Source organism: Pongo pygmaeus, chromosome 10 (assembly GCF_028885625.2).
Source record: "Pongo pygmaeus isolate AG05252 chromosome 10, NHGRI_mPonPyg2-v2.0_pri, whole genome shotgun sequence".
Taxonomy (NCBI): Eukaryota; Metazoa; Chordata; class Mammalia; order Primates; family Hominidae; genus Pongo; species Pongo pygmaeus.
The window spans coordinates 121,768,847-121,788,170 of record NC_072383.2 but is presented as its reverse complement, the minus strand read 5'-3'; the positions used below and the strand labels follow the sequence as shown (position 1 = coordinate 121,788,170).

At 49.6% G+C, this 19,324-nt stretch overlaps 1 protein-coding gene across 27 annotated transcripts in view; it reads left to right on the top strand.

Annotated features, from left to right (window-relative positions):
* The window catches only part of PITPNM2 (phosphatidylinositol transfer protein membrane associated 2), a 167,983-nt gene that overhangs the window by 117,612 nt on the left and 31,047 nt on the right, over nucleotides 1–19,324 (top strand). The gene's annotated exons all lie outside the window — the stretch shown is intronic.

Here is a 19,324-nt window from a genome sequence, read left to right as displayed (position 1 = left end):
GTCCTGGCTGCAGTCCTTTCTATGTAGAGGTTCCATCCCAGCTCTCCTGCTGGCCTCCTGTCCACCCTCAGTGCCTGGCATGGCCTAGCCCGGCAGCTTCCCTCCAGGCTGAGGGTCTTCGGGCTTCCCACACTGATTATGAACCTGCTGTCAGCCTGGCTCTGGCTCCTCTGGGCATATCAGTGCCTCCAGTCCCTGTGACCCAGTGGGGCTTGCCCTCCTCCAGTTTCTTGCTATACAGCCCCTTAATTACAGCATCAGACTGAGTCGTTGGTGTTGGGGAGAGGCTTCGGCAGGGCCTCCACCTCCCATCCCTGCCTTCGCCTATTGGGCTCCCACCTTCCACCCAGGTCAGGGGAGGTAGCTGTGAGCTCGCAGCAGAGCCTGCAGCCCCAGCTGCCTTCTGGGAGGAGCTTGAGGAGGCTGCAAGGGTTTGTCCAGGCTCCCCTATGTGGGAGCCTTGGCTGGGAAAAGAACGGAAGGTGAACCCAGCCTCTCCGGGGTGCTGTTTGCTCTGAGCTGCTTCAGAAGGACCACTCAATTCCCTCTTGAACCACTTACCCAATAATTATTTCTAGAGAGTGGAGAGAGAGGAAGTGGCTTAAATCAGCCCCCCATCTCTGAGCACTCTGGAAATAGCTCAGCCTGTTCAAGGACCAGGCTGATCTGCCAATGCTGCTGTTGTCTTACTGCTTCTCAATTTCCACCCAAGCCAGGGTGAACCCAGACCACAGGAGCCCCTCAGCTCCACCTGGCCTCCCGGTGGCTGTCAAGATCGGGAGGACTGATCTCCAGCCCCTAGGAGATCCCAAAGCATAGAATCACCTCTGGGCTCCTCAGAACACCTGTCACTCCAGGTTTTTGTTTGTTTGTTTGTTTGTTTTTGAGACGGAGTCTCGCTCTGTCGCCAAGCTGGAGTGCAGCGTCATGATCTCGGCTCACTGCAACCTCCGCCTCCTAGGTTCAAGCGATTCTCATGCCTCAGCCTCCTGAGTAGCTGGGATTACAGGCATGCGCCACCACACCCAGCTAATTTTCGTATTTTTAGTAGAGACAGGGTTTCACCATGTTGGCCAGGACAGTCTCGGTCTCCTGACCTTGTGATCCACTCACCTTGGCCTCCCAAAGTGCTGGGATTACAAGCGTGAGCCACGATGCCCAGCCACTTCAGGGTTTTTTTGAACACCTATCCTTACGCCTCTAATGAATGTAATTGTTAAGCATCATATAGTTCCCTGTTAGACGCTCAGACCTTCCTGCACCTGTGCAGCCAGGCCCCGTCCATCTAGCCGACACGTGCAGTGTCTTTTGAGAAGCTCCATTGATTAGGATTGTGGCAGGATGTCCCACCTTGCAGATCATGAGCATCAGCATTCTCAGGGCCCTTCGTGAGAGCCTGTTGGACAGATGGGCATCCTTCCCAGCTAGGCAGAGACACTGTGGCCTCTAAAGGCTGGCTGGAGTCATTGCTGCTGCTCTGAGCTTCCAGAGCCTTTCCCTGTGCACCTTCTGGGTGAGCAAGCATGTGTGCACATGTCTGCTTTCCTGTTAAAAAAGAAAGGTGAAAGAAACCAGGTATTGCCGGGAGAGGTGCTTCTGTGACAGGCACTAGCATGCTTGGAGGGGAGATTGGGGGCAAGGTTGTTGGTGTTCCTGCTCAGGCTGGCTGGCTGGGCAGCTTTCCTCTGGGCAGGCCTTGAGACTGGGGGTGTCAGATAGACAGCTTGGTGATGGGCAAGGGGTCTGCTGCACATCACAGGTGCTAGTGCCCTGCTCCTGTGTCCTCTGTGTTCTTGGTGTGCGCTGTCTCTGGCCTGAGGACTAATTGCTGTGTTTGAGGTGCTGCTGCCCTCATGTCGTTACCAGGAAGCCATAGGTTCCTGCTAGAGCTACTGACTGGGAAGTTTCCCATGCACTTAAGGCCCCTGCTGGCCAGCCCCGCCCCAGCTGGGTCTTAGACAGGTGGATGCATTGCTGGGTTCTGGCCTCCACAGCCCCCAGTCCAAGCTCCAACAAAATGAGCTCCAAGATATTGCCAGGCCCATAGGTTGTGTGCCCTCTGAGGGGCAAAACGCTGGCCCGCCTACTGTCTGCATGGATGGGGCTCAGGCTGTCAGTTCTCTATAGCATTTGGAAGAAATTCTTTTGGGACTAGGGGCTTTGGGCTTACTTGGTTGGGTGTTGTCTTGTTTTGCTTTTATTGAGGTGAAATTCACAAAACATTAACAACCATTTTTAAGTGAACAATTCAGTGGCATTTAGTATACTGACAGTATTGTGCAACCACCAACTTTAGTTCCAAAATACTTTCATCACCCCAGAAAGAAACCCCATATCCATTAAACAGTCACTCCTCACTCCCGCTCCCCACTCCCTGACAATCACTAATGTACTACCTGTCTCCCTGGGTTTGCCTGTTCTGGACATCTCATATGCATGGAATCACTCACGGTGTTGCTCTTTGTGTCTGGCTTCTTTCACTCAGCGTCATGTTGTTGGGATTCATCCATGTCATAGCATGTGTCAGTGCCTCATTACGTTTTATGGCTGAATCATATTCCATTGTATGAACAGATCACATTTTGCTTATCCATTCATCCATTGATGGACATTTGGGTTGACATTAGCATACAAGTATCTGTTTTCTTTTTTTTTTTTTGAGATGGAGTCTCGCTCTGTCGCCCAGGCTGGAGTGCAGTGGTGCCATCTCAGCTCACTGCAAGCTCCGCCTCCCGGGTTCACGCCATTCTCCTGCCTCAGCCTCCCGAGTAGCTGGGACTACAGGCGCGTGCCACCACCCCTGGCTAATTTTTTGTATTTTTAGTAGAGACGGGGTTTCACCATGTTAGCCAGGATGGTCTCGATCTCCTGACCTCGTGATCTGCCCGCCTCGGCCTCCCAAAGTGCTGGGATTACAGGCGTGAGCTACCGCGCCTGGCCTACAAGTATCTGTTTTCAATTCTTCCGATTCTACACCTAGGAAGGGAATTTCTGGGTCACATGGTGACGCTATGCTTGATGTCTGCAGGAACCACCAAACTGTTTTCCACGGTGGCTGCACCATTTTACATTCCTACTGAGAATGTATGAAGTTTCCAGTTTCTCCACATCCTCACCAGCACTTACTGTCCTCTTTTTTAATAAATGCTACCCTAGTGAGTATGTTTTGAAACAGAAGAATCCCCAGGTTATCTCAAGGGTCCTTCTGCCCATCTTTCAGACCAGCCTGCATGCTCTGTCCTTCTCGGAGGCTTTTCTGATCTCCACGGGCAGCATGAGTGATTTCTTTCCCTGAATCCTCGCAGTTTCCTGTCAGTCCTACGCCTGGGCACCTAGTGCCTTCCACCTCTTTGTGGGTGTCTGTCTGCTTCCTGCCAGACAGTGAGTGTCTCAGGGCAGGGTTTAGGTCTGTGGATCTGTTTTCCCAGTTTCTGGCTCATATCCTCTTTAGTGCACATGGGCTGCTCCTCCCTCCCTTACCCATGGCTCTAGTGCACACACACACACACACACACATCATATGTACATGCAAGCACAGCCACATATGCATACAGGTATGTACACAAATACATGCAGACACACGCACACACCTACACAGACACGTGCATGCACACACATGTGCACATGTGTACATGCACCTACACAGACACACACACACACACACACACACCACAAGACCCAAGGGGGTAGTGCTCCTCTTGGTTGCTTTTTCTGTTTTTTTTTTGAGACGAAGTCTCACTCTGTTCCCCAGGCTGAAGTGCAGTGGTGTAATCTCAGCTCACTGCAACCTTTGCCTCTCGGGTTCAAGCGATTCTTCTGCCTCAGTCTCCCGAGTAGCTGGGATTACAGGCGCCCGCCTCCATGCCTGGCTAATTTTTGTATTTTTAGTAGAGATGGGGTTTCACCTTGTTGGCCAGGCTGGTCTCAAACTCCTGACCTCAGGTGATCCGCCCACCTCGGCCTCCCAAATTGCTGGGATTACAGGCGTGAGCCATCGCACCCGGCCTTTCTCTTGGTTGCTCTTGATGCCAGCATAGCCCCTTTCTCTGAAATTGCATCCCCTTGTGGGGAAACCCCAGGCTCTGCCCAGGCACCCAAGAGCCATCTCCCAATCTTTCTGTGTGGCCCGCACTGGCAGGAAGGCTGAGGAGGGCTGAGTATCTGTGAGGTGAAGGCATCTCAGCCAGTTGTAAGTGGAGGAGGTCATGACTTACGGATTTATACCCAGGGACCCAGGGTGGAAGCCTGCAAGCCTTGGCTAGGGAATGATCTGCCGCCAAGCAGCTGTGGAGCTGAGAGACATGGTCTGTTGGAAATAGTGTCGACTTTTGGGGCCAAAATAACCCTAGTTTGTGTTTCAGCTCTGCCCTTGGTGAGCTGGCAGTTGGGCCTCTCCACACCACAGTTTCTTTGTTTGTTTGTTTTGAGATGGAGTCTTGCTTTGTCACCCAGGCTGGAGTGTGGTGGCCACCTCCTGGGTTCAAGCGATTCTCCTGCCTCAGCCTCTTGAGTAGCTGGGATTACAGGCATGTGCCACCACCCCCGGCTAATTTTTGTATTTTTAGTACAGATGGGCTTTCGCCATGTTGGCCAGGCTGGTCTTGAACTCCTGACCTCTGGTGATCCACCCACGGTCTCCCAAAGTGCTGGGATTACAGGCATGAGCCACCACGCACGGCCGGTTTCTTTATCTGTAACCTAAGCTAGGCTCTCAGAGAGCATAGTTTCCCATTTTACATATGGGGAAATTGAGGCCCACAGAGCCAGGGTTGGAGCTCAGATCTCCGGGCTCCTAGGTGGCCTCTTTGGGACCCTTAGTAGGCCAAGGGAGGCTGCTGCCAATCTCAGAGGTGAGGGTACCCTGGCAGGCGGAGAGGACCAGGAGGTGCCGGTATCTAGATTGGGGAGGAGGCAGCATTGGGAGGGATCTCCCCTCTCAACCCCAGCCTGTGCTGTGGCTCCCAGGCCTGAGGGCAGAGCAGGTGGGCAGGAGGGGAGAGGTTCAGGCCACCCCGACTTGGAGACCCGAGGCACTACCTGTGCCCTTCCTGTCACCAAGACCACTACTGTCAGCCCGATTTCCATCTTGAGAGCTCTTGCCCCTCCCGCAGGGCTGGTGTGAATGCCCCTCTTCCAGGCAGCTTCCTCTGACCCTCTGGGTCCTGACAGCACTCATTCTTCCCAGCCCCACCTGCCCGTCTGTCCCCGCTCTGGCCTTTTTCTAACCTGCGGTTCCTGGGGTTCTTGTCACCGTGGGGTGATGGACTCAAAAGTGTGAACGTACGTCAGAATCACCAGCTACTCCTTTACATGTGTACAGCTTATTGTATGTCAGTCATACCTCAGTAACACTGCTAAAAAGTGAGTTAAAGTCACCTGACTTTCCTGTGCCCTTCCTGTGCCGAGGGCTGAGTTGCAGAGGAGGATGAAAGTGCTTCCCGTTCTCTGGGAAGATAGATTTCACATATGTTTCAGCACAGGCTCAAGAGCACAGTCTGCACTGGCCTCCCGAGATGGATAGGCCTTCAAGAAGGCTGCTGTGTTTTTGTGGAAAGAATAAGAAGACCTTAGTTCATCATTTCCCACTTGTGCCGCTTGCCGGCCAGTGGCAGCTAGGAATAGGCCTTCCTCTCTGCGAGCTGCCCCGCTGGAAGGTTGTGAAAAAGATGGGCTGGGCTCGCGCGTCAAAGTGCCTGGCACCCTGCTGGAGCAGCACTCAATATACACCGTGTTAAAGGTGAGAAAACAAAATTGTCTGCCTGCCTGGGAGAGGGCCGTCCATCCGAGGTGTTCAGCAAATGTGTGCCGCCGAGGGAGTGGCCGGAGGTGGCCTGGCCAGGACCCTGGGAGCGGCTACTTTCAGGGGTTTCTTGGTCTTGATCTTTCTTTGCATCCTCCCCTAACTCCTTCGTCAGCCCCTGGGGAGCCAGGCCTGTCTCTGCTGTCCAACTGCTGCCGTCTCTGAAAACAGTACCGCAGCACTGTTTAGGGGAATGGTAAGCAGGGACGAGGGGGTGGCTGCTCATGTGGCAGAGATCAGAGTGATTTGAGAAGATCTTGCTCCTAAGTGGCATGACTGCGTAGCTGTGCCAGGAGAGGCCTACCCCCCTTGGACGCCATCGCTGGTGGGGAGCCAGAGGTCAGCTTGGGGAGGACTGGCTGCCCTTGGTGATGCCAGCTTTGAAGTTCCTGGTGACAGTTGGAACTAGAATCCATTCTTCATTCGACCAATCTTTACCTAGCATCTATTTCACGAAAACACCAAAGTGCTATACAGGGGGTCCCGTCTGGGTCCCAGTGGCTCTGCCACTGACTGCAGCCCTCACACCCCTCCACAGCCGACTGAATCAGTGTCCAGCAAGTGATCAGAACCTGCTTTAATCCTCACGATAACCTGCACAGTTGGTGGTACTCATCCCCACTCATCCCCATCCCCAGATGACAGCTTGAGGCTCAGAGATATCAAGGAACTTGCCCAAGGGTGCATAGCTGGCCTAATGATACCAGTCTGCCCAGAGATGTGGTGGGCTGCCTTTTTCACATTGCTTTTAGTGGAGCACTTTGAGGTCTCCTAGTCCACCCCTTCTCTGAAGTTGGAGGTTACATGCTCTCCACCCTGTCTGACTCTGAAGCCAGTGCTCTCCCTTTCACAGCTCTGCCTTCCAGTGCTCAGATACTCAGAACTACACATAGCACAGGGTCACCTGTGGGTAGCAAGGCCAGGGGTGCTGGAGTCAGCATGAAGAGTCACCATACACTGGGGAAAGTGCTGGTGACTGAAGACGTATGTGGCCAAGGGCTGGGTGGGAGGTGGTGAGGACTCCACCTGCCCCACCGAGAGATGAGGGACAGGTCGGGGGCCATCAGGGTGGTGCACTTGTTTCTCCAACAGGCAGGCTGAAGCTTACTCACAGGAGGCCATTGTGGGCACTCACCCCACTGGTGACCAGTGTCCCCCCCAGAATCTGCATCCACCTGCTATCTCAGAATGTGACCTTATTTTGAAATAGGGCCTCTGAAGATGTAATTTCTTAAGGATCTTGAAATGAGATCATTCTGGATTTAGAGAGGTCCCTGAATGAATGACTAGTGTCCCTATAAGAAAAGGAAAGGACCGAGACACAGGAAAGATGAAGCAGAGATTGGAGAGATTGGAGAGATGGGCCAAGGAGCACCAGGAGCGAGCAGCAGCTAGAAGAGACAGGAGGCATCCTCCCTGGAGCCCGCACAGGATGCTACTGGGTGAGTCTGCTGTCCTGGGAAAGGCGTGAAGTCTGCCTGAGTGGGCAGGGGCTTCTGCGCAGCCACCCAGCAAGGCCAAGGTGGAAGGGACCCTCTTGGCCCCTGTCCTGGCTCCATCCTCAGCTGCTGGCAGGTGGGTCACCAGGCCTCTGCCCAAAGAGACTCCTGCAGGGAGCTCTGGACCCCCTGTCTTATACACCTTCTCACCGAGCCTGCCAGCATCCCAGGTATCTTATTTCCTGGTGCTGCCATAACAAAGAACCACAAACTGCATAGCTTGAAACAATAGACATTTATTCTTTCACAGTTCTGGAGGCCAGAAACCAGAGAGGCAGGTGTCCGCAGGGCTGCACTTCCTCCAAAGTTTCTACGGGTAGACCCTTCCTTGTCTCTTCCAGCTTCTGGTGGCTCCAAGCATACCTTAGTTTGTGGCCACATCACTCCAATTACATCGGCAAAGATCCTATTTCCAAATAAGGTCACATTCCAAGGGCCTGGTGGGGACATTCCACCCATTACGCCAGGGCATGGGCAGATAGGTAGTCCTGTCTCCACTTAGAGTTTGGAAATTGACACCAGAGAGAAGTGACTTGTCCAGGAGGAGAGGGAGTTGGTCACAGAGTTGGGACTAGAATTCAATTATTTGTTCAATAAGAATTTACGGAGCACCTATCTTATGCTGAGGTCTTTTCCTTGAGGCACCTTGGTGCTATGGGCTGAGCAGGCTCTGGAATGACACAGGTCTGAATTCAAGGCCTGGCTCTGCCATTTAGTAACTGTGTGACCTTGGACAAGTTTGCGCCTCTCATAGCCTCGATCATCTCATCTGTGACTTGGGGGTAATAGTGCTAATACACCTTTCCTAAGGGGATGTTGCAGTAACTAAAGGAGAATGTACATGCAAAGCACTTAGCATAGCCACAGATAAATGATGCTACTGGAAGAGGTGGGAGCTTAGAGCATCCAGGAAGAGCTTGCTGTTTTCACTACAAATCTGGTCCACATAGGCCGGGTGCGGTGGCTCACACCTGTAATCCCAGCACTTTGGGAAGCCGAGGCGGGTGGATCACCTGAGGTTGGGAGTTCGAGACCAGCCTGACCAACATGATGAAACCCCATCTCTACTAAAAATACAAAATTAGCCAGGTGTGGTGGCTCATGCCTGTAATCCCAGCTACTCAGGAGGCTGAGGCAGGGAATCGCTTGAACCGGGAGGCAGAGGTCGCGGTGAGCCAAGATCACACCATTGCACTCCAGCCTGGGCAAGAAGAGCGAAACTTTGTCTCAAAAAAAAAAAAAAAAAAAAAAAAAATCTGGTCCACATTCCAGGAGCTCTTTTAAAGAGGGAGAGACGGCACATGCCTGCCCTGACCTCACCTATGGCCTCACCCAGAGTCTTCTCTATTTTTTGTTTTGGAAGGGGACTCAGTCGCTCTGGGCCATGGAGATATAGCACATTTTTTGTGCCTTAGAGAGGCCTGTGGCTGTGTATGCATGTGCATCTGTGTGCCTAGGTGTATGCACGCACACATACACACCTGCTGTTCAGGAAGCTGACCGAGGATGCCCTTGGTTAGCCCGTCATGTCACCATGGAAACAGATGCTCGGCTTAAAGTCGCCACTGCCTCAAACATGAGGTTTCCTGCATAAGCAGAAAACTGAGCTTTTGGACACGGGGAGGGACATTCGTGGCAGAGAGATGCTTAGAGGTGACCCATCTCTGTCTCACAGCGCCAGCGAGGCCCCTTCCTGCTTGCCACATTTGATTTTTTTGATCTTAGTAAGTACAAAAGGCAGGATTGGTTTCTGTTTGTTTTGTTTTATAACAGCTTTATTGAGATATAAGTCACACACCACATGACTCATCCATTTAAAGTGCACAGTTCAGTGCTTTTTAGCCTATTCAGAGTTGTACAACTGTCACCAGAATCAACTTTAGAACACTTCTATTACCCCAAAAAAGAAATCACTATTTTCACCCCAGCCCCAGGCAACCAATAATGTGCTTTCTGTCTCTATAGATTCCACTATTCTGGGTATTTTATATAAATGGAATCATACAATATGTGTCCTTTTGTGTCTGGCTTCTTTCACTCAGCATAATATTTCCAGGGTTCATCCCTGTTGTATCGTGTGCCAGTGCTCTGTTACTTTTTATGGCCAAATAATATTCCATTCCATGGTAGACCACAGTTTGTTTCCCCATCCATCTGTTGGTGGACATTTGGGTTGTTTCCACTTTTTGGCTACAGTGAATAATGCTTCCATAAATATTCATGTATAAGTTTTTATGCGGACATATGTTTTCCTTTTCTTGGATATTTACCTAGAGTGGAATTGCTGGGTCATATGGTAACTCTATGTTTAACTTTTTGAGGAACCGCCAAACTGTTTGCCACAGCAGCTGCACCATTTTACGTTCCCACCATCAATGTACGAGGGTTCCATTGCTCCACACCCTGAACAACACTTGCTGCTGTGTCTTTTTAACCGCCCCAGTGAGTGTGAAGTGGTATCTCATTATGGTTTTGATTTGCATTTCCCTAATGACAAATGATGTTGAGCATCTTTTCATTTGTTCATTGACCATTTGTATAATCTTTTTGTAGAAATGTCTGTTCAAGTTCTTTGCCTTTATTATTCTTACTATTTTTTTAGAGATGGGGTCTTGCTATGTCGCTCAGGCTGACCTTGAACTCCTGGGCTCCGGCCATCCTGCCAACTTCACCTCTGGAGTAGCTGGGTCTACAGGTGTGCAACACCATGCCCAGCTCCTTTGCCAGTTTTTGAATGGGATTGTTGTTTCTTTGTTGTTGCATTGGAGGAGTTCTGTGTATATTTTGGATACAAGTTACTATAAGATATATTGTTTATAAAAATTCTCTCCCATTTTGTACGTTGTTTTTTCACTTTTTAGTGTCCTTTGAAGCACAAAAATTGTTAATTTTGATGAGGTCCAGTTTATCTGTCTTTTCTTTTGTTGCTTGTGCTTTTGGTGTCATGGCTCCAAAACCATTGCCTAATTCAAGGTCATAGGACTTATGCCTACGTTTTCTCCTAAGAGTTTTATAGTTTGAGCCCTTACATTTAGGAGAACGTGTTTTTAATGAGCTGTTGGCAGCAGCCAGTGAGAAGGTGGCGTCCTCTGGGGAGTCTGTGGACTTGTGCATTGCCCAAGAGTCCCACCAGAATCCCTCTTGCCTCCCCAGCTACCTCTAGCCCTCCAGCTGTGTGGCCCAAACATGTTGCTTCCAGTCCCTGGCCCTCAGTTTCCCCATGTATACCACAAGTAGGTCATCTTAAGGATGTCTTTGTAAGTGTCCTCTTGGTTTCATTCTTTGCCTTCTCTAGAGATGGCTCTGGTCATGTGCACTTTCTGCTCCACCCAGAAGAGCCCTGAATCCATGGGCCTTGGCTCCTGCACGCACACACATGCCACATGTGTGTGCACGCATGCACGCCTGCACACTGACATCCTGAGTGGCAGCTTCAGTGAGCCCAGCACAGGGAGCACAGCCCTCAGTCCCCTGAGCCATACACCAAGTCTAGGAAACACATTTCTACCCTGGGGTCAGGCTTTTTGGCAGCAAGGGCCACTCCTAGCTGTCCCCTCCCTCCAGTGAGCTGGCCCCAGCCCAGCCTGTGCTTCGAACTGCCTACCTCATTCAGCTGTGCAATAAATTTTATGTCAGGACTAATGGGCAGGAGAAGCTGCTGGCCCAGTCAGGAGACAGAGTCATGTCCCAGGCAGGGAGCTGGGAGAACAAGCAGAGCAGAGCCTGCCTTGTTTGGTCCCAGCAGGGCTCTGGGGAGGGAGGCTTGGGTGGAGGGCCCTGGGGGAAGAGGCAGGGCACATCAGATCCCTGAGTGTAGATGTGGTATCTGGCCGGTGCCCTTCCTTCAGGAACAGACCTCCCCTTCCTGTCAATTCCTGCCAGACCAGCCACCCACCATGCCTGGCGCCTATTAGGTAGGGGTTGGGGGGTCTGATGCACATGCAGGTTTCTGCAGTTTAATGCAATCTGTGGCTTCTTCTCTGTCTCTGCACTACCACAGTCACTCATGGCCTGGGAGACTTGGCTGCAGTACTCTGTGCCTCAGTTTCTTCACTTGTGGAGTGGGGAGCATGATCCCACAACATCTCAGGGCTCTGAAGTGCAGAGGAGAACAGGCGGGTGCAAAGGCAAGTTGTAAACTGAGACAGGGTCAGGAGATCTCCTGCTTGGGGCTCTCATTCATGCTCTTTGCCTCCCTTGGTAGCCTCTTTTTCCAGGAAGCCCTCTCTCCCTGCCTGCATTGGCTCCTGATAATGACAGTTGAGCAGTTGTGGCCACTATCCGAGTCTCAGCCCTAGTGTGCACCAGGAGTGCTGGTGTCTGATGCTCTGCGGGTCTTCCGAGCGGTCTTGGTGCCTATAGCTATGAAAAGGGCCTTCCTCCGCAGCCGCATCCTGCTCAGAGGCACAGCTGAGACCCAGCTGCACTCCTCTGCCCTGTCCTTGTAGCCCAAGTGCTGACATCAATGGCTGATCCAGGACCAGAAAAAGGCCGAGCAGAGAGCCGTGCTTCCCGGCCCCTCCTCACCGCCTTTCCCCGCACCTCTTGGCTGTACCGGGAGCCTCTGAGCACCGGAAATGAAGGGTTTTCCAGGCCTGGCTCTTCACTCCATCCTTCAGGGGAACTTTGAAGCCATGGAGACATCTGGCTTTGGAGCCAGGACAATTCCCCTGCCACTCTCCTTGCTGGGATAAAGCCAGGGCGTGGCATCCTGGGATGGTGTTCCCTGCTGCTGAGCATGCACACATCCTGAGCTCATCCTGTGTACGTCAGCTACACATGCTTGCATCTAATTTTCTCAACAACCTAGCCAGTACTATTGCTTCTCCTCCTCTTACAGATGGGGAGATGATGACATATAGAGGTTAACTTATCAGAGACCACACAGAAAGAAAGAAAAAGAGGAGGGTTTGCACCCAGACATTTGAACCACAGAAACGATGCTCTAAGCCCACATGTTCTGCCACCTCCCTGAGAGGGAGCCCCTCTTGGACCCTGATAGCTGAAGGTAAACTCCATGCCCCACATCCTCAGGGAAGGGCAGCTTGCTGTTCAAGGGGAATGGTCATGGTCTTCACCTGACACCGCAATGGGGCTTGATTTAGAAACTGTGATTCCCAGGCTGAGCACAGAGGCTTACTCCTGTAATCCCGGCATTTTGAGAGACCACGGCACTCTACAAAAAAATTAAAAATTAGCTGGGTGTGGTGGGGTGCACGCCTGTAGTCCCAGCTACTCTAGAGTCTGAGACAGAAGGATGGCTTGAGCCTGGGGGGCCAAGGCTGCTGTGAGCCATGATAATGCCATTGTACTTCAGCCTGGGGGACAGAGTGAGACCCTATCTCATAAATAAATAAATAAACTGAAATTCTCAGCAGATGGGTCCTCAGTAAAGAGGGCTGGGGCCCCTGGGGCCCAGATGGTAAAGATGTGGCTGCCTTTTGCCTGGACCTTGTGGCCTTTACCCAGTTTGAGCACAGGACAGGTTTGGGCACAGGGTGAGGAGCAGATCTCAGCCCATGGGCAGGGTGGGTGGCTGCGCAGGGGCATGGGGCCTCTATCCCACCATGGTGGGCAGGAAAAGGCTGAGTTACTGGTCTGTAGAGTGTACCTGGGCTCACTAATCACTTTTTTTTTTTTTTTTTGGGATGGAATTTCGCTCTTGTCGCCTAGGCTGGAGTGCAATGGCGCGATCTCAGCTCACTGCAACCTCTGCCTCCTGGGTTCAAGGATTCTCCTGCCTCAGCCTTCCAAGTAGCTGGGATTAGTGGCCCCCACCACCACACCTGGCTATTTTTTTTTTCATTATTGTTTTTAGTAGAGACAGGGTTTTGCCATGTTGGCCAGGCTAGTCTCAAACTCCTGACCTCAGGTGATCTGCCTGCCTCAGCCTCCCAAAGTGCTGGGATTACAGGCGTGAACCACTGTGCCTGGCCCGCTGACCACTTTCAACTGCAGCCTGGCCTCTCCCTTCTCTCCTTTGCCCTCAGCTACTAAGATTTCATGTTCATAAAGCCGCTAAGTACCTGGCCTACCTGCTGAGCACAGAGGCATCTCCTGCTGCTCCCGGAGCTGGGGGCCTCACCTCCTATCTAAACCCAGGGAAGAACACCCCTGTGGGCAGCTGCCCATGCCAGGGGATCTCCCATTCTCCATACACATACCAGGATGTTCTTTCTGGGACCCAGATTAGATTGTGCTTCTCTCCTGCTTAAACCCTTTCCTTCCCTTAGCATCAAAACTGTGCTCCTTTTATGGCCGGGCACGGTGGCTCACTCCTGTAATCCCAGCACTTTGGGAGGCGGAGGCGGGCAGATCACTTGAGGTCAGGAGTGTGAGACCAGCCTGGCCAACATGGTGAAACCCCATCTCTACTAAAAATACAAAAATTAGCTGGGTGTGGTGGCACGTGACTGTAACCCCAGCTATTCGGGAGGCTGAGGTGGGAGAATCACTTGAACCTGGGAGGCGGAGGTTGCAGTGAGCCGAGATCATGCCATAGCACTCCAGCCTGGGTGACAGAGCCAGACTCTGTCTCATCTGTCTCAAAACAAACAAACAAACAAACAAAAAACTTTTGTGATCTGGCTTCTGCCTAGCTCCCAGGCCCTTCCCTGCCACATCCTGCCTCGCAGCCTACACCCAGGCAACTGAGTCCACACATTTCTAGGGCTCCCTCCAGACACACGCCTTTAGCTCTGTCACCTGCCTCCCTACCCAGCATATCTGTCCTGTCCACCCCTGCCTGGTGAGTGCCTCCCCACCTCCCAGCTCCCCTGCAGGTCACTTTCCCTGAGAGGCGGAGTGAAGGCCTCCCCTCATGTCTTCTAATCCCTCATCACATGATAGTTGTTCTCTTTGGGGTATGTCTTCCACATACTCCAAGTCTGGAGCAGGGATGATTCTTCCCGAAGCAGACCAGCCTGGACAATGACATCTTTCTTCTACTTTCTGTGAACTCCTCTGGGTGAGGGCTGCACAGGCCCTCCACTGGGTGGGGGATTTTGCTATCTGGGGTTATTTCAGCTTTAACTATTTGGCTGGTGGGGCTTATGGCTTTCCTGGAGGGAGAGAGGAATGCTTGCTCATTCTCAGAGACCCTGCTGCCTAGCAAGAGTCAGCTCATAGTGGTGTGCCGGAGCTGTGTCAGGGAGATGGCTCTGAGTGGCAGGGCCCTCATCGGCCTGGTGTTCTAAAGGTGGAGTGCTCTGAGCAGCCTGCAGACTTTTCTTTCCCAGTTTCATTCCTAATTCTTTTTCACTTTTTATTCAAGTGTTGTATATACACAGAAAAGTTTATGATTCATAAGTGTCTACCCTGATGGTCTTGCAAAAAGTGAATATGCCTGTGTAACCAGCACCAGGCCAAGCAACAGAACATTCTTCAGCAAACCCCTCAGGCCCCCTTGACCCATGGGATTTTGAAATAACTTGACAGCTACTTGAGCTATAATTCATACACCATATAATTCACCCACTTAAAGTGTACAGTTCAAAGGTTCTCAGTATATTCACAGAGTTGTGCAACCATCACCACTACCTAATTCCAGAGCACTTTCATCACCTCAAGAGAAACCTGTACCAGCCAGGCACGGTGGCTCATTCCTGTAATCCCAGCACTTTGGGAGGCCGAGGCAGGTGGATCACTTGGGGTCAAGAGTTTGAGATCAGCCTGGCCAACATGGCGAAACCCTTTCTCTACTAATAATATAAAAATTAACCAAGCTTGGTGGCACATGCCTGTAATCCCAGCTACTTGGGCAGCTGAGGCAGGAGAATCACTTGAGCCTGGGAGGCAGAGGTTGCAGTGAGCTGAGATCTGGCCACTGCACTCCAGCCTGGGAGACAGAGTCAGATTCTGTCTCAAAAAAAAAAAAAAAAAAAAAAGAAAGGAAAGGAAAAAAAGAAAAGAAAAAGAAACCTGTACCAGCCTGTAATGCCAAAGCTTTGGGAGGTTGAGACAAGAGAATTACTTGAGGCCAAGAGTTTGAGACAAGCCTGGGCAACATAGTGAGACTCCATTCTCTACAAAAGAAATTTTTTAATTAGCCGAGCATGTCTGGGCATGGTGGCTCACGCCTGTAATCCCAGAACTTTGGGAGGCTGAGGCAGGCGGATCACTTGGGGTCAGGAGTTTGAGACCAGCCTGGCCAACATGGCAAAACGCTGTCTTTACTAATAATACAAAAAGTAGTCAGGCATGGTGGTACACACCTGTAATCCCAGCTGCTTGGGAGGCTGAGGCAGGAGAATTGGTTGAGCCTGGGAGGCAAAGGTTGCAGTGAGCCTAGATTGCGCCACTGCACTCCAACCTGTGAGACAGAATGAGACTCTGTCTCAAAAAAAAAAAAAAAAAAGGAAAAGAAAAGAAATTAAAAATTATTAAATTATTTTAAAAAATTAACCAGATGTGGTGGAATGGTCCTGTAGTCTCAGCTACTCAGGTGTTTGAGGTGAGAGGATCACAAGAGCCCTAGAGTTAGAGGTTACAACAAGCTGTGATCATGCCAGTGCCCTCCAGCCTGGGTGACAGAGCAAGAGGAAAGAGAGAAAGAGAGAGAGAGAGAGAGAGAAGAGAGGGAGGGAGGGAGGAAGGAAGGAAGGAAGGAAGGAAAAGCGAGAGAAAGGGAAGAAAGAAAAGAAAATGAAGGAAAGGAAAGAAGGAGGGAGGGAGGAAGGGATGGATGGAGGGAGGGATGGCCCTGCGCCCATTAGCATCACTCTTCATTTCCCCCATGTTCCCCAGCAGCAGGCCACCACTAATTCACTTTCTGTCTCTATATATTTTCCTTTTCTGTACTTTCCATGTAAATGGAATCACAGGATATGTGGTCTTTTGTGTCTGGCTTGTTTCACTTAATAGAATCTTTTCAAGGTTCATCCATGTTGTGGTATGTAGCATTACTTCATTCCTATTTGTGACTGAATAATAGTCTATTATTGTATGGATAGACCACATTTTATTCATTCATCTGTTGATGGACGTTTGAGTTGTTTACAGCTTTTGACTATTGTGAATAATACTGCAATGAACACTGGTATACAGGTTTTTCTGTGAATACATGGCAGCAGCTGGTAGGGCTGGAGTCGTCTGAAGGCTTGGTGTACAAGTATCTGTTCAAGTCCCTGTTTTCAGTTATTTTGGGTGCATACCCAGAAGTGGAATTGCTGGTCATATGGTAATGCTATGTTTAACTTTTTGAGAAAGTGCTAAAATTTTTTTTTTTTTTTTTTTGAGACGGAGTCTCACTGTCACCCAGGCTAGAGTGCAGTGGCACAATCTCGGCTCACTGCGACCTCTGCCTCCTGGGTTCAAGCAATTCTCCTGCCTCAGCCTCCCAAATAGCTGGGATTACAGGCATGTGCCACCACACACGACTAATTTTTGTATTTTTTTAGTAGAGACGGTGTTTCACCATGTTGGCCAGACTGGTGTTGAACTCCCAACTTCAAGTGATCCACCTGCCTCAGCCTCCCAAAGTGCTGGGATTACAGGAGTGAGCCACCATGCCTGCCCTGCTAAACTCTTATCTTTTCTTTTTTTTCTTTTTTTTTTTTTGAGATGGAGTCTCACTCTATCGCCCAGGCTGGAGTGCAGTGGCGCAATCTCAGCTTACTGCAACCTCCGCCTCCATGGTTCAAGTGATTCTGCTGCCTCAGCCTCCTGAGTAGCTGGGACTACAGGCACACACCACCATGCCCGGCTAATTTTTGTATTTTTTTAGTAGAGACGGGGTTTCACCATGCTGGCCAGGCTGGTCTCGAACTCCTGACTTCATGATCCAGCCACCTCAGCCTCCCAAAGTGCTAGGCTTACAGGCGTGAGCTACTGCACCTGGCCTACTAAACTATTTTCAACAGTTTTACATTCCCACCATTTTATATTCCCACCAATAGGGTTCCAGTTTCTCCACATGCCAACCAGCATTGATTCTTTTTTCCAGGTTTTTTTTTTTGAATACTAGCCACCTTAATGGGTGTGAGGTGCTATCTCATTGTGTTTTTTGTTTGTTTTTGAGACGGAGTCTTAGGCCGAGGCGAGCAGATCATGAGGTCAAGAGGTCAAGACCATCCTGGCCAACATGGTAAAACCCCATCTCTACTAAAAATACAAAAAATTAGCTGGATGTGGTGGCGGGCACCTATAGTCCCAGCTATTCGGGAGGCTGAGGCAGGAGAACCGCTTGAACCCAGGAGGTGGAGATTGCAGTGAGCCAAGATCATGCCACTGCACTCCAGCCTGGTGACAGAGCAAGACTCCATATCAAAAACAAAAAAAGAGAGACAGAATCTTGCTCTGTCACCCAGGCTGGACTGCAGTGGCGCGATCTTGGCTCACTGCAACCTCTGCCTCCTGGGTTCAATAATTCTTCTACCTCAGCCTCCTGAGTAGCTGGGATTACAGGTGTGTGCCACCACGCCCCAGCTACTTTTTGTATTTTCAGTAGAGATGGAGTTTTACCATGTTGGCCAGGCTGGTCTCTAACTCCTGGCCTCAAGTGATCTGCCTGCCTTGGCCTCCCAGATTGCTGGGATTACAGGCATCAGCCACCACACTCGGCCCTCATTGTGGTTTTGATTTGCATTTTCCTAATGAATAGTGATGTTGAACATCTTTTCATGTGCTTATTGGCCATTCGTATATCTTCTTTGGAGAAATGGCTATTCAAGTCCTTTGCTCATGTTTGAATTGTGTTGTTTGTTTTGTTGTTGAGTTGTAGGAGTTCTTTATATATTCTGGATACAAGTCCCTTATCAGATACATGGTATGCAAATGTCTTCTCCCATTTGGCGGGTTGTCTTTTCCTCTCTTCATAGTGCTCTTTGATACACTAAGGTTTTTAATTTCAATTAAGACCAGTTCATCTATTTTTTCTTTTGTTGCTTGTGCTTTTGGTGTCATATTTAAGAAAGCATTGCCAAATCCAAGGTCATAAAGATGACCTTGTTTGCCCCAGTTTTCTTCTGTTTTATCATTTTGTGATTTTATTTCTTTTTTTAACTACTATTTCTCAAGCATCTTATAGTTTTATAGTTTTAGTTCTTATTTGTAAATCTTTGATTCATTTCGAGTTTTTGTATCTGCTGTGAGATAGGGTCCAGCTTCATTCTTTTACATGTTGTTATTCAATTGTCCCATCACCATTTTTTAAAGACTATTATTTCCACATTGGATGGTCTTGGCACCCTTCTCAAAAATTAATTGATCATAGATATATGGTTTATTTCTAGACTGTCAATTATATTCTGTCTATCTGTCTGTCTGTCTGTTGATCTATTTGTCTATCCTATGCCAGTGCTACACTTTTTCGATTACTGTAGTTTTGTAGTAAGGTTTGATATAGGGAAGTGTGAGTCCTCCAACTTGGTTTCGTTTTGTTTTCAAGATTGTTTTGGCTCTTCGGGGTCTTCTGTAATTCCATATGAATTTTAGGATCAGCTGTTCCATTTCTACAAATAAGGCTGCTGGGATTTTGATAAAGATCGCATTATATCTGTAGGTTGTTTGGGGCAGTGTCGCCATCTTAATGATATTAAATCTTCCAATCCATCAACATGGGATGCCTTTCCATTTATTTAGGACTTTAATTTCTTTCAGCAACATTTTGTAGTTTTAAGTGCACAGGTCTTTCACCTCTTTGGTTGAATATATTCCTAGGTATTTATTCTTTCGGAGGCTATTATAAATGGAATTCTTTCTTAATTTTCTTTGACATTGTTCATTTCTATGTGTCATTTTGTATTCTGCAACTTTGTTGAATTTATTTATTAGGTCTAACAGGCCTTGGTGGAGATTGTTTAGCATTTTCCATATATAAGATTATGGCATCAGGAAATTGAAATAGTTTTACTTCTATCTTTCCAATTTGGATGCCTCTTATTCTTTTTGTTTGTTTTGTTTTGCTTGTTTTTTGAGACAGAGTCTCACTTTGTCACCAAGGTTGGAGTGCAGAGGTGTGATCTCAGCTCACTGCAACCTCTGCCTCCCGGGTTCAAGCGATTCTCCTGTCTCAGCCTTTGAGTAG